The following is a 23343-nucleotide window of genomic DNA, read 5'->3' on the forward strand; positions in this document are numbered from 1 at the left end:
AACCCTATCTCAAAAAGACCAAAAAAAAAAAAAAATTACTTTGTGACGGTCCCAAAGTAATTACAGTACACTTCTTTGCTCAACAACATGTTCAAAATAGCCTCAGTGTGATTATTAATAAAACTAAAAATTGTGATAAAGTATATTGGGAGGAAAAGGGGAAGGAACTAAAATACTGATATCAGTAGAAAAATGCAAAAGATGTTTAAATTTGATAAATCAAAAAATTAAGATAAGCCTGTTATTTACAATGCAGAGGTAAATGTGTGATTTAAAAAAAAATCAACAAATAAAGATGAGAGTGACTGTCTTTCGCCAGTGGGACTAGGGGAGATGAGGGGACGAGGCCAAGAAAATAACTCGTGTTTGTTGGATATGGGCACACAGATGTGAAGGATGGTTTCTTAAAATTTTATTTATTTATTTTTTATTTTGTGTGTATGAGTGTATTGCTTGAATGTGTGTAAGTGCACTTATATCCTGTAATGCCCACGGTTATGTTAAGAGCACTGATTAAACTTGCAGAGGACCCAGGTTCAGTTTCCAGCACCCATATGGTGGCTAACAACTGTCCGTTACTACAGTTCCAAGGGATCTGATGCCCTCTTCTGGCCTCTGTAGTTATTACATGCATGTGTTGCACTGGGGAGCCATCTCTCAGCCCAGTGACGAATGCTCTAAATACTGCTTGCATTAAAGATGTACAGAAAAAGAAGTGAAATCCCAAAGTAACAGATCTAGAAGATTGTATCATATTTAAAGAAAGGAGGAGAAGTTGGTCAAAGTTGTAAAGATGTGCCTGGAGAAGGGACTCCTGAGAGTCCAAAAGATTGGAAGAAAAATATGAAGAAAAACAATGGAATAGAATATTATCTTAATTAGATTGTTCTGGGAAGATTCATAGTAGTGTTAATTTTTGGTCTGCTGCATGGTTGTGAAATGACCAAGAAAATAGCTTTATGGCAGTTCACATGTCTCAGAAGTTTCTGTTAGGGGAAACTGAGGACACTTCTTACAGATGCTGATTTTCACGTGAGTTCAGTTCAAAATTGTCCACATACAGAAGTGGCATATTTTGGGGTGGCATATTCTCATTGGATTTATTATTTTTTCCTTTATAGATGATACTATAAAAATGAGAAGTCATTAAAGCTTTAGTTTGACTGGTTTTGTTTTTATATTGATAATTTGTTTAGAATTAAATTTGAAGACCCAAACTTCCTTTATAATCAATATAACTTCATACAAATTGCTTTGCTGTCAGCTTCAATTTCCCTGTTGATAAACATAGAAGTTTCAAACCACTTCAGACTGCTAAGCTCTCTCTTGCTCTATCTCTCTCTGCTCCTCTCTCTGTCTCTCTTTCTTCACATGGAAATTTCCTAAATGCAGTAAATTTCATTAGATATTGATGTTTTATTTCTGTTGATCCACACATCATCATTTCCAAAATATTTTTCAAACAGTGTCTTTTATGCTTTATTTTTTATATTTTATTTAGTATTTTTATTTTATTTATTATTTTTTATTTTATGTGTATGAATGTTATGCCTGCACATAGGCAAGTGCATCAGCGTCATGCAACGCCCACAGAGGACAAGAAGAGGCTGTCGGATCCCCTGGAACTGAAGTTACAGACAGTTGTTAGCTGCCATGTGGATGCTGGGATTCGAACCCAGGTCTTCTGCAAGAACAGACAGTGTTCTTAACTGCTGGGCCATCTCTCCAGTCCCTTATTTATTATTTTTATATTTTATGTGTATGAATGTATTGCCCCATGTATGTAAATGTTCCAGTATCATGTAGTGGCTGCAGAAGTCAGAAGAGGAGGTATCAGATACACTGGAATTGTAATTATGGATGGGTGTTAGGCACCATGTGTATGCTGGACAAACCCAGGTCCTCTGAAGGAGATTAGGGAGAAGGAGTCCAGAACAGTGGTGGTTGTTAGCCACCATGTGGGTGCTGGGAACTGAACTTAGGTCCTACCCAAGAGCAGCTAGAGCTCTCAAACACTGAGTTATCTCTCCAGCCTCACTATTCTCTTCTTGATATTCACATGAAGACTTAGACACAGGGGTTTAGAGAAAAAAAAAAAAAAAGCCCATTTTTAAGAAAGTTCTAGAACTTGGCCATACCTACATGTTTAATATGTTAAAGACTTGGTCATTTGATTTTTAGTCTAAGTTTCCTGTGTTTTATATTTATCACTTATATGTTTATATTTTTAATAAAGTATCCAGGCTACACCAAAACATTTTTGTTCTGCACATATGACATTTTACTATATATATGAGTTACTGCTGAGTAGGGATCAATTTATAGAGACCTTAACATTACAGACAAAAGTGAAATGTCAAACATAAATATAATTCCATATTTTTAAAAAGATAATTGCATTTGTTGGCTCAATCTTAATGTTTATTGAAGAACACAAGGTAAGAGTGCACCCTCTGAGACTAAAGTAGATGAGTAAATACATTATGTGATATTCTGAGATGATTCCAACTCAAAGATAAAGTTACTATACGAATTCATAAGAACAGACATCCTGATATGGAGTCTCTAAGGCTGGATCCCTGCAGACACTTGCATTGTTCTGGGCTCAGTCTGTCTACTCTCCTTCATCAAACCTGATCTAACCAGAGCCTTAGCAGCTGGAATCTTCTGGTGAGGGCATCACAGGAAGGTGCTGATGGCCATTCAGACAAATGACTGTTGTCAAATGATCTGTGCTTTAATAGAATATAAAGTCATAAAGCAGGGTCTCCAACCAAGGTGACTCTGGGTTGGGCGCGGGCACACAGAGAAAGCACAAGATGACACTTGTGAGGCTCTCATGCCTTTTGAAATGTTGGTCTTCTATCTTCTCACTGTTAATAAAACTTTCAGAGACGTATGCCTGTCTTAGTTTCTTTTCCTGTTGCTGTGACAAAATACTCTTGACAAAAGCAACATAATGGTAAAGTACTTCTTTGGCTCACAATTCCAGGTAACATCCCCCATAGTGGAGAAATCATAGCCATAGGGACTTGAGAATTGGTTGATTACATCTGTGTACAATCAGAAGACGAGAACAATGGATTAACACGTGTATTCTAATGCCCAGTTTTTATCTCTCCACTGTTAGACCATTCAGAATCGGCTGTGTCGGGAATGCTGCCCTCAAAATGGGCAGTTCTGACCCCCTCATTCAGCGCAATCAAGATTATCCCCCATAATCATGTCCAGATTATATCCATAATTAAATCTAACCTTCACTGTTGTGTCTTTTATTTACATTAGGTAAACAAGATATTTGGATGATGATTCGCCATATTCCCTGCCCTGGTGTCCAGGATGGTAGAGAGGGCACATTCATTTGGAGCACCAACACCTCTGCCTCATCCTTACCATGTTAAAATGCAGGTCCAGATGCTTATTTTCCAAGAGGAAAATAAAAAGAAAATGTCTAGATTTTAAAGTAAATTACTCAGCTTTAGACTTTGGCTCAGATGTTTAAAACAGCAAGTATATGAAATAAATATCTAAAAGACAAATATGGCTCTTAAACTGACAGTTTATAGTCTCTGCTTTCATTTAAAGAAATGAAATTCTGGCAAGGTTAAATGTCAGTAACAAGACTTGAAAGTCGTAGTTTTGAGCTAATATAATAGTACACCTGTTTGGTCATAAACTTCATGCAAATTAGGAAAATATACATCTTCCGAAGGCACTTTATTTCTGTATGTCAGAAAACTACAATGTGTTGATTTTGTTAGGCTGTGAGAAGTTAGTTTCATCTATTGAAGATTATTTTAGTGACCTTATAAATCAATAGTGTCTGTGTTGTTTACTGTGACCTCTGGGACCATGCAGGCCTCTTCCCATATAAGGGTATGCCATCACCTTGGTAAAGAACCCTATGTTCCCCAAATTGTGTAGGGCAGAAACTTATTTCCTTTACCAAAAAGCTGAAAACAGAGTTGATTCTCTTTTCTTGATCAAATATTTAGGATAACATCCAAAGTCTCTGCTGTGGTAACCAGGGATCTTTCAGGCATCAGATTTTTAAAGAACATTCTCAACAATCCTAGGACCAGCAGGGTTTGTACTGGTGTGCTGGACACCTGTGACAAATGCTATAAGCCGAGTATTAAGGCTCTGCAAGTGACTGGATCATGAGTCTAGAACCTTATAAGTTTGAGATCTTTTGTCAGTAGAGCTGGTTCCTTCTGATTGCTGTGAACATGCACCTACCCAACACCTCTCTTTTCTGGAAATTTCCTGGCAAGCTTTGACATTTCTATGTCTGTAGCTGCATTATCTTGTCTCTGCCTTCATTTCTACATGGTGTTCTACAGTACCTGTCTCTTCATCCAAATTTCCCCCTTTTGAACATTTAGTGTGTGTGTGTGTGTGTGTGTGTGTGTGTGTGTGTGTGTGTGAAAGCACAGGCACCCAAAGCACAGTGCATGAGTAGAGGTCAGAGGACCACATATAGCAGTTGGTTCCCACCGTTCAACATGTGGGTCCTGGGTCTGAATCTGGATTCATGGGATTGGTGGCAAATTCCTATACCTGCTGAGTCATCTCACCTGCCCCAAATGTCCCCTTTTCATAAAGACAGCAGTCATAATTGTTTTATGCCTGTTCTAATGACTTCATGTTAGCTTGATCAACGGCAAAGACCTTATTTCCAAATTTAGTCCCAGATTCTAGGGTTTTAACATATGAGCTTTCCAGAGATACAATTTATTTCATGCAAAAGTTTACAATGTTTACAAATTTATGTATTCTGGAGTTTAAATTGGATCATGTGTCAATAGACTGCAGACAGCCACATACTGCAGACAGCCACATTTTAGCTCTAGCTCCATGATATTTTTTTTCCTTATATGCTAGCTATCAGAATGTGAAAGAGATAGATTAGAGAGAGAGAAAGAGAGAGAGATTGCATTTTTAGCTTTGCTGATCTCCTTAGATTACTGAGTAGTTCCTCACTTGCCCACAGCTCTTCACATAATTGGACGTGAGCTACTCACATTGTGAAATCCCTTTCATCTCCACAGCTTACAGAATAATTGCCTGCCAGTATCCTTGTTTTGCAATTTACTTTTAACCATAAAAGAGAGCCTTATTTTAATTCTCTTGAATGCACAATCATTCAATACCGAAGGTATCATTTCAGTGTGCTGTGTAATCTCACTCAAAGCAAATAGGAAATGTAGCCCATCAGCAAGAAATGGTCCACTCGGAGCCTTGATTTAAGGGACTCTTGTTCAGATGATCCAATCACTGCAAGCTAATATGTGGAACTTTCGGTCAGCACAAGGGGCATTAACATCAGGGATGGGAAGACCAGTGAAGTAACAAGGGAAATGTACCAGATCATAGAAGCATGAATTGTTGGGGGTGGGGGTTGTGAGGTGGGACTGGAGAAGGGTGAGAGAATCTGAATAGAATAAAATTTTATTTTATGAAATTCTTAAGGAAATCAATACAAAGTTTAAAAATGCCACAGAATAAGCTTAAAAGTTTATAATGAAGCTATGTGGTATGTATTAAGTGAAGGGTTAATCCCACAATGAGTACTGAAAATTACATTGAAACCATACAGGTTTCTAGAGTTAAGTAATGTGGAGTTGCTGGGGCAGCATGTGAGTTCTCCAGTCCTTGGTGGCTGCTTTAAGCCTCTATATTGCTCTGCCAATGGGAAGGAGGTAAAGGGAAAGAACTGTGTATCCAGGAAACAAAACTGAAGAATGGCATAATCAGTTCTGTTTAAAACTCTTGGGCAGGAATTAACAGCAAAGCCACGCTGAGTCGAAAGAAGCTTAGGACACAGTCTTTAGTTGGGCTACCTTGTTTGTAGCTCAAAGTTCTACTAAGAAATTGTGCCTATTTAATAACGAATATTGGAGGGGGCAATTTAGTCTCTGTCTTGGAGAACAGGAACATCCAGTGACACCAGTTTTAATGGGGGACTTATTTTAGTGGCTAAAAAGCCCTGTCCTCTAAGTGGCATTAAATCTGAAAGATGGTAGTAGTGTGCACTGCTCAGAGACTGAAGGAGATGGATTATTTTAAACAGAAAACAACCTATGAAAAATCCATGAACTAGTTAAAAAATTTTTAAAATAAATAACAGAAAAGTGTGAATATTGGTATAAGAGTATTTTACCAAAGTTGGAACAGGTTGTCCTGAACTGTAGCCAGGGTCAAACTCAAGTAATTTGATTTTATCACAGAACTTCTAGGAGATACAAAAAATATTAAGGCCTGTGGGCTGCAGAGATGCCTTGTTGGTAAAATGCTTATTGTGTAACAGGAGGACCTCAGTTCAATTCCCCAACTCCCATGTATAAAAGCCATGCATGATGGTGTAGCATACACTAATAATCCTGGTGCTGAGGAGGCAGAAACCAGAGGATTCCTGGGGCATGCTGGCTGGTTCACCTAGCCAACTATGGAGCTCCAGGTTCAGTGAGAGACTGTCTCAAAACACAGAATGGAGGGGCTGGAGAGATGCCTCAGTTGTTAAAAGCACTGGCTGCTCTTGCAGAGAACCCGGGATTGATTCTCAGCACCCACACGGCAGCTAACAACTGCCTCATAACTCCGGCTCCAGAGGAATCCGATGCCCTCTTCTGACCTTCTTGGGCAGTGCACGGCATGGGGTACAGTCACATATATGCAGGCAATAAAGTCATACACATAAAATAAAAAAATAATAAATAAAATATTTTAAAATTACAAATAAACAAAATGGAGAGTGATTGAGGAAGACACCCAACGTCTATCTCACACTCACACACAGATATCTCCACATACCTATGTATGCACACATACAAGCTCATGGACACTTAAATACACACAAAAAGTGTACTAGGGAAAATCTTTAATGATGTGCACACATGTAAATGACTGCCATTTGAAGTAGTGGAAAGCAGGTGGGGAAAACCTGAGAGGAGTTCTAACAGAGCATTCAAGTGGTTTTGCTATCGTCCAAGTAGAGTGTTTGTGTTTCGCCTGTGGTGTTCACTCTAGGAAGAAAGCTTTGTGGATATGGGAGTATGAAGTTCCGAAGACAGGGTTATGTGAGGATGCTGGTACTCAGGCTTAGAAGGGAGTCAGGGATAATTCCTGGGTGTCCTGCCTGAGCCATCAGATGGTGGTGACAATTTAGTGAGTAGAGAGTGTTTAGAAAAGAAACGATTTTAAAGGGCAAGTAATAGAAGGAGGAGAATTCAGTCTGAAATTTTTGATTCTGAAGCAGCTAATTCAAAAATTTTGGGGGGTACAATTGTTATGAGCTCAGGACACAAATCTAAGTAAAATGACAGAACTCTGTCATGACAAATCTCATGACAGAATAGACGAGATTTCTTTGATGACAGTCTTTTGTTTGAAGCAGGGTCTGTTTTGCAGTCTACTGCTGTGTACGCCAGGCTAGCTGGCCTGAGGGAGAGCTTCCAGGAGTCCAAATTCAGGTCCTCGCTCTTAGCAAATGCTTCACCTACTCAGCCATCCCCCACCCCAGTCCTTAAGGATTTTTTACCTCTGTGAAGAGAATAGGGCTTTTGTTTTGTTGCTTGTTTTTTAATCAAGAATAAAAGCTGTTCTATGATCACAACTCGTTTTTAACAATAAAACATAAATATGTTTAAACACTAAAAATTCAACAGCTCCTTTTGTCCCTGCTGATTTCAATTACCTGTGAACAAAGCGAAGACTCTTGTGAATAGCTCCAGTAAGTGTCCTTCTTCCCGTCCTCCTGAGTCTACACCATTAGGAGTGGTTAAGAGTTTGAGTCTTCATGTGACATGTTGGTATGATTATGGCTGAAAATCTTGTAGAGATCATGTGATACCTTTTGTGGTGAACTGAGAATGAATTCTGCCCAGACAATTAGGGCTCAGACTTGTTCTTCCTTAAGGAAGACCTGGAGGGAATCGGAAAGCTGACTGATGGGGCAGATGGAGAGACAGAGAGAATCCAAACTGCTTTACAATAAGCTCAATTTTAAATGTATGTAATAAACTTACAACAATAATGTTGTCGCTCAGTAATGTAGTCTTAAAATGCAGCAAGCCAATTATACTTTCATTTAAAATTTCATGTCCTTATAATAAGGTTTGTTCTTTATTTTAGGGCTTTATTGTAAGTAGAGATGAGTTCTTTTTCTTTTTTTTTTTTATTACCTGAGTCCATCTTTTGCTATAGTAAAAATGCTTACTGTGTGTATGTATGTGTGCATGTGCAGTGTGCTGAGATGTTGTAAGAATGTACCAAATACTTATGATTGTGCTTTAATCATTTTCCTAAATAGAATTCCAATTTAAGAACACAAAATGGATTTTTTAAAATGTGTATTTGGATATTATTTCCCCCACCATGTCCTCCTGGTGTTATGAATTCCTGTCTAATTCATAGCCTGAATCCTTTTTTTCCAGGTAACAAATCAGTTATTTGTCTTTCTTAGATGCATTCTAAAATCACTAGCTTGGTTTAAATTTCCTTCTTTCCTTCTATTTTTATGAAATGCATTCCCTTGGCTCTTTTGGAGATAAATACAATGATGGACTTGAAACAGCTCCAAACTAGGTTGTCAGTAATAATCCGAATTAGAGTGCTATCTAGACACTGTTGTCATTTGGGAGCTACAATTTTACCATATGGTCTGTGTACATATTCATTATAAAGACATTTACATCCTCCTTTATCTTCTCGGTATGATATATTTTAGGAGAAAAAGTTACAAAAACAATGATAATCACATCTCTTTATTTGTATCAAGCTGCTGTATTAATCTTGTTAGAACACTTTTCTCCCTCTCATAACAAGAGATTTCTTTCCCACCAAAGAACAAAATCGTGAAGGAACATCATGATCATCGTGCCTGCATGAGAGAGTCATACTTGTTTCTGCCTAAACCTACTAGAAAGTTTTGATTTTTCTGCATGTTTTCAAGGTGTTGCTGAATGTCATCTTAGGTAATTCCAAAGCTCTAGTTTTAATTACTTGTGTCCATTACTCATTCCCCACACTTTCCACAAGGAGTGAAAAGAGACTTCTAAATGCTTCCATTTCAGATCTTCCAAAAGACAACTTCTTTAATTAAAAAAGGATTGTCATGACACTCCCTGGGGGTTTGAAGGTAGGAAAGCTTTAGCAATTACCTGATGGTCATATACTTAGTATGATACAAAGAATAGAAAAAGAATCATATTTGTTGTCAAATAAAGTCAGTTGAAAGATACATAAATAAACTACACCACCACAACCATCAGTCAGAAACAAAACCTAGTAATGCTTTGGAATATATTTATATGAATCATTATTTTTGTGACTTTATTTTATTTTTGAGAATTTCATACATGTGTATTGTATTGGAGGGAGACTGAGAGGAATGGAAATAATTCATACAAAATACTCAAGTATTAATAATCATTTTCAAGTTATTTTTCAAATAAAAATAAATTAACATAGTTTAAGAGAAAAGTGAGAAGGTATCAAAAAATGTATAATTTAGTACAGCTCTCAGACCTCATCAGAAAAGTTTCTTTGTGCAGTAAACATTGTAGTTAATACACAAACTCAAAATTTGTCAGTGTTCAGGGACTATCACAGAAGAGGGGGCAGAAAAATTGTAAGAGCCACAGGTCTGAGGGACCAGGGAAAAACAGTATCTTCTGGACATCAAGGCCAGTGCACTCATGAACACATAGCAACTGTTGCCTGCAGAAGATCAAGCCATTCACCATTCTAGCATGGGAGAGCCTCACGAACCCCCACACCCAACTCATGAGATATTGACTTCTCCAGGAGGGAAAGTCAGTTTTCTTTAAGAATGTGGACCCAACTAGGTGAACTAGGGTAATTACACTCCAGTAGATGCCTCATTGATGAGTATGTGAGTAACACACATTGAACTGGTGGTTTATTGCTTGGAAAAAAGGACAGCAGAGCTGGAGAGATGTTTCAGCAGTTAGGAGCACGTGCTACTCTTGCAGAGGGCCCAAGTTCAGTTCCCAGCACCTACATGGCAGCTGGCAGCTCACAAGTATTGAAACTCCAGCTACAGGAGATCTGTCACCCTCTTTTGACCTCCACAGGCATTGCTTACATGTTGCTTACCTATATGTAGGCAAAACACTCATATACCAAAAATAGGTGGGTGGGTGGAGTTACGGGAGGAGTGAAAGGGGTGAATGCTCAAAATGCACTGTACGAAATTCTCAAATAATTAATACAACTGTTAAATAAATTAAAAAATACATAATATCTCTTACAATGGTGAGTCATGGGCCAAGTTTTCAGTCTTTACTTTGGCCTTTCCTTGCATTATTTCATATTATTTTTAACAATCTGTATTTGTTTTTTGTGCAAATACACTATAATATGAATGCATGCTGTGTACCCCTTCACAGTAATGTCTTCTTTTCCCTTTGTTCTTCCTACTGCCTATTATTATTTTCCTACAGGCAATGATACCTACTGATTCTTTATGTAGTTCTTTGCTTTGTTTATAAATGACCTGTGTCTATTACAAATTCTTAAGAAGCTTAATAGGGCTGAAGATAGGCTCCATAGTTAAAAGTATTGGTTGTTGTGCAGAGAACCCAGATTTGATTCCCAGCACCCACATGGCAGCTAAAAACCATCTGTCATGAGAGTTCTCTCAGGGTCTCTTGCACAATCAGACAAACCATATAGTATATTTTTATGTAAGTTTATTATGGTTTATGGCCTCAGGTAAGGAGGGGTTATATTGGGGAACTTGGGTAAATTGGGGCATGTCCATAGTGTGCAGCATGCGGGGTCCATTGTTGAGTAGAATCATAGGGGATCCTTTCTTCCCCAACCATCTGCATAGTGCCTTCTGGCAATGTGAACATCATCTATCCAGTGGCATGGAGTGTTTTTGGCTTAGTCTCAGTTCCATCTCTTCTTCTCCCATGCTCACAATATGCAGTGTCTTCAGCAACATGGCCTTACCGAACTTTCTAGTGTACAACTGACATTAATGGCACTAGCCTTGGTGAATTGGAGGACCTCTAGGATCTCCCTCTGACCAATAGATCATAGGGGGGGCAACCCACCCCTGGTGCTATAGAATTTCTTAACAGTTGTATAGTTTACGAGTCTCTGTCTTTATCTTACCCAACCATAAAACTCCCTAGAATCTTATAGCTATAGCTGGCCTTTGCTTCTTCAGGTATCTTTCAAATGGGTTTCACATCTGTAAAACACTTGAAGGAAGGTTAACATTATATATTAAATCAATCATAGACAAGGTCTCACACAGCATGGAAAGGTTTTGTCCATTTGAATTAACTGTTTTCTCCATAGATGCTTGTTAGGTGTCCCGCGCTATCGTCTCGCCAGCAAGAACGACGCGGCACACTCAGGATCCTTCTGCAGAAAAGCTTTAATGCATCTTGAGAGGGAGAGCATAAGCTTACAGGGCGAAGACCCCGAATGTCAGAAACCCAGCCCTTATATAGGTTAGTAAGCCCATCTTGGACGTGGCAACTCTTGATTGGTCACAAACTCATCAGCCCATATCACGCCACGAGGTAGGCAGAGACTAGAAGGTGGAAAATTACTTCGGGCATGCGTACTGACTTATTTACTGCTCAGCATGAACCGGATGTGAGCGCCATCTTGTAATGGCGTCTGCAGGGACGGCAGGCGGCTCCCCACAGTTAGGTACCATAGCATGGATATGAGGCATTAATTTGCTAAGCTCTTTACCATTTTTAATCATCCCTTTGGAGTCATTTCACACTTGGGGTATTTTACATGGGGTCTCTTTGGATTCTTTTATTCTTGATACACTTACAGGTGTTGGCTCCAGTTGCCTGACCCTGCACTGGGCTAAGGAGGCAGGAGGCTTCTCCTGTCCCTGCTGCACTTGTTGGTTCCCTGAGTCAGACAGGCCCTGGGTCTGCCTCCTGACTCTAGCCATATCTGTCATCTTCCCTTTGACCACGCCAAGTTGCTAGGGGAGAACTTGGTAGAAAAACCTGCTTCCACCCCTAGTATAGCCTTTATCAGAAGAGAAATGCATCTTATTTTTTCCTTGGGGATTCTTAACCACCCCTTGTACAGTTGTTATCCTTTGAATGTCTTTTGTAAACTGTTCTTCTGGTTTTAAAGCTTTCCAGAAATGCCTTAGTATTGAATTTTGTTTTCTATCAATTTTTTCTCTGGGAAATTTGGGCTTGACATAAGTCTTGCCACATTTGTCTTCAAGTAAACCAAGTGGACCATTTCTTCAGTTTGGTCTTTTTTATATTTCTTATAGGGTGTTCTGTTATTTTACAGACATGTTTTACATGCTGGTCAGAATCATTTAGATTTGCCAAAGCCTGTCTCACTTTACAAAGATCCTGTCCCATTTAAAGGCTTAGTAAAGCCATTAAAGCCTCATACCATTCTCAAGGACCCAGTTGAATTAAGCTTTCCTTCATATCTCTGGTGAACACAATCTTATCTGGCCCAGTGAACCAGACATTATATATTGCTTTTCTCATACCTAGTTCTCTCAGTAATGCCTAGCCTTCCTTTATAGTCCTCCAGCCCCTGCTAATCATGTTAGTCTCCCTTGGTGACAACCATGTATCTTTAATGCCTTCAACCAGTCATCCCATTAAGGACTGCTCCCCCTTGCAATGGCCTAGGTTGAACAGCATATATCACAAGGATGGATGGATGGTCATATAACTCAACTGTGAAGCTTCTGAAGGACTTTAATATCATTTGCTCCCATGTCCCATACTTTCACAAGCCATGTGGCCAGCTCTCTGCCTGCTTGCTTGTAAGTTTTTCCTAGTTTTAACAGTTCTAGCATGGAATATTCCCTAGCTACAGCACAGTTAGCTTTTTTTTTTCCTTTTTACTATTATCTGTCTTTTCCTCTGAGTTTGGACCTTACACAAGTCAAAGTGTCCCACCTTTTTTCTCTCTCCAGCTCTGCAGCTAGGTCTGCCAGGACCTCCCTAACCTTTTCAGGTTCCCCTGCCTGGGGCACATCCTTTATGATGCAACGTGGCCATGATCCCTCTCTGGGTACTTTGTTTGGGTCCAGAGTTGGTAAAAGATTTCCTAGCTTTTGGGTAACCTTTAACACATCTTCACATACCCACAACATATCCCCACATTTACAACATAGCTGTGGCCCACACTTCTGCATGGCTGGCCTCTTTTTAGTAATCCATTGTAAAAATCACATCAGCACTGCCATCAGCGCTATAGCTTTTCCAAACTTCCACGTTTGTCATTGATGCCATCCTGCAGGCTGCACCAATATTGTCACCAGAGTTCTCTCAGGGTCTCTTGCGCAGTCAGACAAACTGCATAATATATTTTTATGTGAGTTTATTATGGTTTATACCCTTGGGTAGAGAGGGGGTAAACTGGGGAACTTACACGGAGACAAGTACTCTTGCACCATGGCTCAGAGCCCACCACGTCAGATGTTCCCACAGCCTGCCTACAGCCTACGTTAACTTTCTCCCACGCACCTTGGGCCCGTAGTCTCATCCCAGGTCAGTAAATTCCCCCTCTCAAGTCCATGCGGGTGAGGCACCAGGGCCATCGCTCTCTCTCCACACCTGCCACCATGCACGTTCCTCCCGGATCAGCTTCTGTCCCTAGATGGCTCCCAGAAGCCCCTCAGTAGTCCCTCCTCCATGGCAGGCCCCACCTCTTGGAGGAACTAATCACCTTGGGGACACCATCCATATCTTCAGTTAAAGGAGATCTGCCATCTAGCAGGCATTGGATGTATTTACATACATGCAAGGAATACACTCATACACAAAAAATAAAAATAATAATATATTTAAAAAGAAATTTATTTGTACTGCTTTTCCATGGGATCTTTGTGTTTGCTTCCCATTGCAAAATAATGTTATGCCAATTTAGGATTAAATGAGATTAAAATGAAACTCAGCCATAATCTTAGAATTCTTGAGATCAGAAACCTAGACAGACTCAACTGAGCCCTCTGCTTAATGTTCTACAGACTGAAGTGAAGGGATTGGGTGGGCTAATTCACTTTCTAAGCTCACTCATCTTGCTAAAGGCATTCAGTGGGGTGAGAGGAGATGTAGGACTGAAGTCTGTGTTTGTTTATTCTCAGTTAACAGAAGGTATCCTCAGCTTCTAGGAACATTCTAGAATCCATCCCAGGTAGCTTTCTCTACCTTCAGAGATGGAAACAGTCCATCAACTCTTTTTATACTTTGGTACTGAATTTAACTTGTGCTATTAGATTAAAAAATTAAAGGTGTCATGTGATAAGGTAGACACATTAAAAAAAATCCCTTTTCCTTAGTGTTCATCCTTTTGGTAAACAATATATTCAATAATTGGTGACTCATTCCTGTATTTCCAGCACTCAGGAAGCTGAGGCCAGCTTGAACATGTAGTGAAAAGCAGTCCAGGCTGGAACATAATGTAAGACCCTATCTCAAAATCAGGACAGAACAAAACAGAGCAGAGCAGTGTAATCAAAGTGTGGATCTAGTTACTGGCAGGGATCCTTGAAGCCACTTTAGAATTCTGCTTTCCACAAAAAACTTCCTGGGAGTCCATTCAGGCTTCCATGACTGAAAGTCATTTTGAGACTGGAGATCTGAAATCAGAGAGCCAGATATGGTGGCGGTGAGGACCCACTTTCTGGCTTATCTCTGTGTTCTTCCATGCCACAGAGGTGAAGGAGCTATATAGGGTCTCCTGTATAAAGTCACTAATCCACATTTGTGCCCTCTCTACCCTTAGAAGCTATATCCCTAAGGAAACAATGTCCTAGAGTCAATACCAACAGACTGAGGTGTAAGATTTTAACATATGAATGTAGGGGAGGAGGAGATAAGAAATCCATACCACTTTCCTAGTCTTTATTTGTTTTATTTTTCCCTTTCAAGTTTTCAAAGAATGCTAAACACATTTACCTTCATTTTTCCCTCAGCACAGCTTTCTATGGATATGAGTTTTCTTCTGGAAACACTTTTGAAAGTACATGTGTGTGTGTGTGTGTGTGTGTGTCTGTCTGTCTGTCTGTCTGTCTGTCTGTGTCTATATGTGTGTCTGTGTCTGTGTATATATGTATTGTTAAATACGTATACTTTAATTTCATTTAAAATTTCTTTTTTGACTCAACAGTAATTATGGAGATGATTTTAGGGATCTCTAGAGAAACAGATGAACACTTGGGTTTATGAGAGGGGACTTATCAGGAGCACTAACTCAAATGGTTATGGATGTAGAAAACTCCTACAAGGTTTTGTTTGACTCCGAGACTGAAAAATACAGAAGTTTTCAGGGGTAGTCAGTACAAAGCCAAAGGCCTGGAAACTCACGGAGGCCACCGGTACAAGTGCTGAAGCCGCAGAGTCAACTTGGAATTCAGATGTCCAATGGAAGAAGATAAGGGTTCCACTATTGATAAAGGACAACTGGAGCCCACTTTCCTCTGCTTCCTGTTCTGTCCAGATGTGCAGGGATTGGGATGGTGATTGTTCATACTCATATTGGATGGAAGCCTATTTTCTACTTAATCTACAGAGTCAACACTAATCTCTTTCCAAAATATGGGGAAGTTAAGCTTCCCCAGCCATCTCAGCATCTTGGTCTTTCTTCCCTTCCTTCCTTCCCTCCTTCCTTCCTTCCTTCCTTCCTTCCTTCCTTCCTTCCTTCCTCCTTCTTTCCGTCCTCCCTCCCTCCTTCCTCCTTCCTTCCTTCCTCCCTCCTTCCTTCCTCTTTCTTTCCTCCTTCCTTCCTTCCTTCCTTCCTTCCTTCCTCCTTCCTCCCTCCCTCCCTCCCTCCCTCCCTCCTTCCTTCCTTCCGTCTTTCCTTCCTTTGTTCCTTCTTTTCTTTCTTTTTTTTGGTGTGGGGGATTTATTTTTATTTAATATGTATGAGTGTTTTGCCTACAGGTGCGTTAGTGCATCCCATGTGTGCAATGGACACAGGGGCTAGAAAAGAGTGTTGGATCTCATGGAACTGGAGGTATGGATGGTGGTTAGTTGCCATATGGGTTCTGAGACTTAAACCTGGGTCTTCTGTAAGGCAAGCCAGTGCTCTTAGCTGCTGAGCCATCTCTCCAGCACTGAGTCTCTCTTCACTTAAAATTAACCACTGCATGGATATTTTTAATACTTTCAGCCTAAACATATTTTATTTCTGTTTTTGTATTTCATAATAAATAATCTCTAATTTTTTCTTTTGTTTTGCAACATGGAGATATATTGTTGTCTGTCTCGTTGCTCCTAGCATCGTGTTAATTATGAGCTGAAGGCCAAAGGCAAACCTCAATAAGTCTGAATTATCAAAGAGAAATAGGATGTAAGGGTCCATTTCCTTCTGTTTGAACCTGGATGCTCCATAAGCTTTTAAGAAAAATTAAACTGAGATCATTATTGAGTTTCTAAAGAATAGCATAAAAGTAACCATTCTCTGGGTGCTGTGGCAAGGGAAATTGTGATTCACTAGCAGTCCATGGACTACAGGGGCACATTCATGAGAAGTATTTGGGGTAAGGTAACATATCTTAGAAACTCTTCCTTGGGTTTCAGGGTAGGTGGAAGAATTACTATGGTAGGTGCAATCCTGTTCCCTTTTTATGCCTTCTTTATTCCATGGAGCAAAGGGCACTTGAGGTTATTGAGGGTCCATTGCACAGAAAGGTGGGGGTTAGAAATAAAGCCTTCTGTTGGGAAACACAGGAATAATTCTAGACCAAATTTTTAGGGTCTCTCATAGTGAAGGCACAGGTTCCTGAGAAGTTTCTAATAACTGGACTATGTGACATAGTACATGCCTAAGAGTGAGGCTAACCAGGGCTACATGAACAATTTCCTCTGTCATAGTTTTTCAGAAAGAAGAAAAAAATTACAGGATGTGATGTTCCCATTTTTACAGAGAATTACTATGTATCATATGTTCTACTACTACACCCCATTTGTTCAGCCCTCTATAAAGAAGAAGGAGAAAGAGGAGGAGGAGGAGAAGAAGGAGTGTCAGCAGACAAAATAGTCAACAAAACCAGATTCAGAAATGACAAACGTAATTAAACTGCTGAACTCCATTAAGTTTCGAATGGAGAAGGTGAATGAAATGTATTGCTGGCAAAAGAGCTGCAACAGTCAGAAAAGACTTCAACAGAATTTAGTGGAAATGTAAGATATGAATAATACAGGAATAGGAGAAAGATTCTCTGAAATTGCCGATAGCCACCTCAAAACAGTTAAAGCATTAATCAGTGAACATGAAGATGTTAAAAAAGCCATAGTGAGTTCCAGGACAGCTGGGGCTACAGGGAGATCCTGTCTCAAAAAGACCAAAAAAAAAAAAAAAAGCCACAATGAAACACAAATAAATGAGTTAAATAAAAACGTAAATATAATACTCATGAACTACGACATGTGGAATGAGCTGTTGTAACTTTAGTGGGCACATCCACAGAAAGAAAAAAAAATTATAGTGAGAATGATGGGCCAACAAGATGACTCACTGGAGAAGCCTAAGGATCTGAGTTCAGTCCCTTTAACCTACTTTAACCCTTAAAGTCGTCCTCTGATCTCCAAATGTGCACCTTGGTACAGGTGCCCAACACTCCAAACTCATTCACACACAGAATAAATAAATGTAATAAAATTTTTTTAAAGAAAGAAAAATATGTGGGACAGTGGTGAATCTCAAGACCTAGGATTTTTCTACTTAATGAAATGCACAAAAACATTATTTGAAGACACTCAGACAACAGCAAGTGAGGCAAATAATAAAACAAAGTTACAACAAAGACAAAACAGCTAATATTAGACAACGAGAAACTGCTGAAAATAAAAATTAAAGATGTACTTTTGAAGGCAGCTGGATAAAGAGGACATATCCAGGAAAACAAAAATTATGCACAGTGACTTTATAGAAAATATACAAACACAAATGAAAAACAGTGGGGTTTACCATTGCCTGAAAAACTTCAGCTATCAACCCTGAATTTAGTGTCTAAGGAAATTGGTTTTATTTAAAAACTAAGAAATCATCAGAAAAACAAAGTTTAGAGAGTTTACTATCAGCGGATTGGTAAATATAAAATGTGCCAATAGTCTCTTGCAGAAAAAAAACTGTTAGTCATAAACATATTTATTTGCATCTGAGCAAACAACAAACTAAATGGCAGGAATGTTGGTGAATGTACAGATACCACTCTTTCTTTTTGTGAGAAGGGGTTTCAATTGATAGTCCACACTAGTCTGTAATTCCATAGGTAGTCCAAGCTGGCCTCCATTTGCAGTCTGTCTGCCTCAGCCCCTTGAGTGATTGAATTTCAGGTGTGCTGTGTACCACCACACCCAGCTGAAAGTCAGGTTTTTTTTGTTTTGTTTTGTTTTGTTTTGTTTTTTTTTTTGTATTTACATCTTCTCTAAAAGATAACTTCCTCCTCACGTAAAAAGATTAATAAGACATTGACTTTCAGTGGGAAAACATTGGTTATACAATAACAAAACGAACAACAAAAATCTTCCCATGAAAAAAAAGGAATTGATTGAAAATATTTAAAACATTTATAAATACACCAAAAAGAATGCTTCAAAGGAAGACAGAGCAACTGGACAATTTAAGTGTATATTGAAGAATCTAGGTAAATTCTAAGTTTTTTAAAATGAGGTATAAATAATATACCAATATTTTGTTAAATATATTTTTTAAGCTAATAGAAATATATAACAGAAAGAGTGAAGAATACATAATAAGTAAAATGAATAGAAGCAGAAAGATGGTATTCAATCAGAGAAATAATTTTATTAAGTATGAATACTCTAAACAAACTCATTATAAGGCAAAGACTGTCAGATTGAATTAAAAGGTAAGATTTAATTGTAACCTACCTGTAAAACATTTACTTTTGTAACAAGACCAAAGTTAGAAAGGAAATGATGAAAAAGATTGTGTCATGAAAAACACTAGTCAAATTGCAGTGGTTAAATTAATAGAAAATATTATTACATACCAATAAACAGTCCAATTTATCAAAAGATGTAAAAATGCTAAATATATGCAAAATACCAATAAATCTTCAAAAATATATGAAAGAAGAACCGGTAGACATGAAATTAGAATTCAGTAAGTTCATGCATGCACTTGAAGATTTTACTTCTCTCAGGATCTGGCAGAATAAAAAGAGAGAAAATTAGTGATGTTATAGAAGACTAGAAAAATATCACCAACCATTTGATCTCCCTGATGTTTATAGACTAGATTACATCACTTAATACATACTGTTTTCTTATTCAAATAGATCATTCATCAAGATCAACCACATCAGAATCTATAACATAAGCATTGATGCATTCAAACATAGTTGTAAATGATGTACTAACATGTCTAAATTATCTCAAATTAAAACACTGATTCAAGAACATTATAATAAATATACAAGCAAATATGTATTTTAGAAATTGAGAATTCTATTTTAAAATATATTTGGTAGATAAAATGAAGCAACCCAAATAGAGGTGGCAAGATGACTCAGCTGGTAATCACACCTACCACAAGCCTGAAGACCTGAGTTTGAGCCCAGAACTGACATGATGTAAAGAGGATTGACTTCTTCAAGTTGGCCGCTGATATTCACACATGTACATACATGCTGTCACACATACACACACACACTCATAAACATAGATACTACATAACAAATCTGACAAAATTTAAAACAATCCAAACAGAATTGAATTGTCACAGAAATGTTGAAGGGTAAATATAACCTGATTTCATAATTTCCTGCAGAGTACAGGAATCCAGATAGTGTGGTCCCCAAAAGGTTATGGACTTAGTAAAATAGAAGAGGGCACTGAGTATGAAATAGACTGAAATGTGTAGAATACACCAACTATGAGCAGAGCTGTAGAGTTTGTTCTACAGAGAAAGAAAATGTGTTTTATCTAATGTGCTATAAAGTACAGATGTCCATGTGAACAGAAACCTCAATCCATCTTCACACCCTGCACAACAAATTCACTCGAAGCATGTCATATAGATAATTTTGAATTATAAAAGTTTAGATACTAGACAGGAGATACCTTCTTTTGAGTTGTTGGCCAGGGTAGCCCAAGAGACTCCCAGACAGTAAGCCAGCATAGACCGGGAAAATGAACAGCAGACCCCAATCTTCTCTAAAGGAATATTGACAACTGATTGTTGCTAGATGGGGAACAGCTGATGTTCCTAAACCAAGGATCTCTAGATAGGCTGACTAGATTCAGCAGATGGACAAGTAGTGGGGAATGGCTGGGGATGCCAACAACACGATGGACAGTAACAGGGATGACAGAGTATATGGTCTCCACTGGGGGAGCGCTATGGAAGGGTGCCTTTTGGGAAGTGGGTATATAGATGTATAGATGAATAAGATTGTTTGGGATGTTCTGTGTGATATACACACAAAAAATCAACAAATTTTAAAAAATGAGTTATATTCGAAGAGGAAGCATAAAAATTTACTTCATGTTAATTAGTAGAGATGATAAAAATTGCCATTGAAATCTACCTGATGACTTTATATCCATACTCAGGTGCCAAGGATCTGACTGTAACTGACTGTGACTAGTAATAATCAGATATATAGAGATTAGAGATGCGTGTGCAAACATCTAAGTGTTAGTAGCATTAAAAATGAATGTTTCTGTAGGAAAACAGGACAGAGACTAAGCAATCCTGAGCTAGTCAAAGATGCTTTTAATTGCACAAAAATTTGTAAAATAACAAAATAGTAAAATGACTTCCTTAAAGTAAATCATTTCTCATCTATAATGTATCTGTTAATAAAGAAAAGATGTGTTGGGAAAAAATATTATCAAATCATATGTCTGGCAAATAAAAAACTTGGATACAGACTTCAGTAAAATGCTTTAACATCCCAGAAAGGAAGCAAACCAATTAAAAATTAGTAACAGACATCAACAAATTCTTTTCAAAGAATTTGATGGCAAAAAAAAGTCCTTTAAAATGTCAAGTAATGCCCCACCTCCCTCTGCATCCCTGGATGGCACAACCACCAGCTTCCTGGGATCAGCATCTTTCCTGGGTAAGTTTGGCGGCCTGCATGGCACCTTGACTCGCCCAGCCTCATTCACCCCCCACCCCAGCTTCCCTATCCCATCTCTCCTCCTAGACTGGGCACTGGCCCATTTCTTATCTTGGCAACCCAGACCCCTGGACTCACCTCTTGGTCCAGAATCCTCACTGCTTCCTGATCCTTTGCATCCAGACCAACCCAATTCCTCTCTGTAGTTCCCAGGAGCCCTCTGGGCCTGTTCTCTCCCCGACCTCCCTTGCATTCCTGGGCATCACAACCACCAGCTTCCTAGGATCAGCAGCTTTCATGGGTAAGCTAGGTGGCACCCACCATGCCTGAGTCCCCCAGCTTCATTCATCCTCCCAGCTCCCCCACCCCATCTCTCCTCCTAGTTTGGGTATTGGCCCATCTCTTGTCTTGGCACCCTAGACCCCTGGACTGACCTCTTAGCCCAGAATCCCCATTGCTTCCTTCATCCCCCCCCCACCTCCCTTTGCATCCCTGGGTGTCACAGCCACTAGCTTCCTGGGGCCAGCATCTTTCCTGGGCTCTGGTCCCAGGCCAGCCCAGCCCCCAAACTCCTGAGGCCAGCATCTTTCCTGAGGCATACAGACCTTAGGAGAAAGCCTGATAGGATCTCATTTTCATCCGACTTGCGTCTCTGGGAACTCCTGAGCAGCAAGACGAAAGCAATTTGGACACTCCAATATAAAATCAAAGAGAGAACCTGAACACTACAGCACCCAGCTTTTCACGCCCAACAAGTAAATCACACATAAATCTACAAAAAGAAGCAGACTGAAACATAACAAAGGATGACTCGAGTCTCACACAAGAATTAGAAACTACGAAACAAATCCACATGTTAAAGTCACAGAGAAAAAATAATATCATGAAAAATCAAAATAATATATCCCCACCAAGTACCAGGAGTCCACTAGAGGAGTACAATTAGAACCCCCAGAGATAACACAGGACATGGAACTCAAAAGAACAATTATAAACATAGTAAAAGAATTCAGTGAATTTAAAGAACACACAAATCAAAGAACTGAAGGAAGATAGTGATAAACTTCTAAATGTCAATAAACCAATTTGAAATGACAGGAGAAAGCCTCAACAACAGGATGAATGAAATGGAAAATAGAGTATCAAGACTGGAAGATAAAGTGGACGAATTAGACCACTCAAGCAAAGATTATGAAAAATTTAAGAAAACGCAAGAATGGAATATGCAGGAATTGTGACACCATAAAAAGATCAAACTTATGAATCAAGGGCATATGGGAAGGAGAAGAATCTCGGGATAATGGTATGGAGCAGATCTTCAGCAGGATTGTAGAAGAAAATTTCCCAAAATTAAAGAAAGACATACCCATACAAATACAAGAAGCATATAGAACACCAAATAGACAGGACCAGAAAAGAAACTCTTCAGGCCATATCATAGTAAAAACACTAAACGTACAGAACAAAGAGAGAATACTGAAAGCTGCAAAAGAGAAACAACAAGTCACATATGAAAGAAAACCCATAAAAATTACAGCTTTAAAAAAATTTTATTTTATTTTTGTCTTTTTTTGAGACAGGGTCTCCCTGTAGCTCCAGCTGTCCTGGAACTCACTATGTAGACCAGGCTGGCCTTAAACTCACAAAGATAATCCTGCCTCTACCTCCCAAGTGCTAGAATTAAAGGTGTGTGCCACCATGCCCAGCTTACAGCTGACTTTTCAGGGCAAACTATGAAAGCCAGAAGAGCCTGGACCAAAGTATTCCCAGTTCTAAATGACCACAGATGCCAACTCAGATTACTTTACCCAGCCAAAATGTCTATTATAGTTAAAGGGGGAAGAAAAATCTTCCATGACATAAATAGGCTGAAAGAATTCATGTCCATAAAACCAATCCTTCAGAGATCTCTTGGCGCAATACAAAGTGCTGAAGAAATGAACAACTACCCAAGGGGTTATGGAAAGAAATTCAGTGACAGTATAACTGTCAAAATGCACAGCTATATCAAGAAAGTAAGCAGAAATAAAATTGACAGGATTCAATACACATATTTCATTAATCACTTAAAATATCAATGGACAGAATACCCCAGTCAAAAGACACAGACTAGTTGAATGGATTAAGAAACAAAACCCATCTTTTTGTTGTCTGCAAGAAACTCATTTCACTTTAAAGGACAGGCTCTATCTTAAGGTGAAAGGATGGATAAAAATATACCAAACAAATGGTACTAAGAAAAAAGCAGGCATTGCAATTCT

The sequence above is a fragment of the Nannospalax galili genome, unplaced genomic scaffold, assembly GCF_000622305.1.
Source record: "Nannospalax galili isolate Female #2095 unplaced genomic scaffold, S.galili_v1.0 scaffold9, whole genome shotgun sequence".
NCBI classification, from domain to species: domain Eukaryota; kingdom Metazoa; phylum Chordata; class Mammalia; order Rodentia; family Spalacidae; genus Nannospalax; species Nannospalax galili.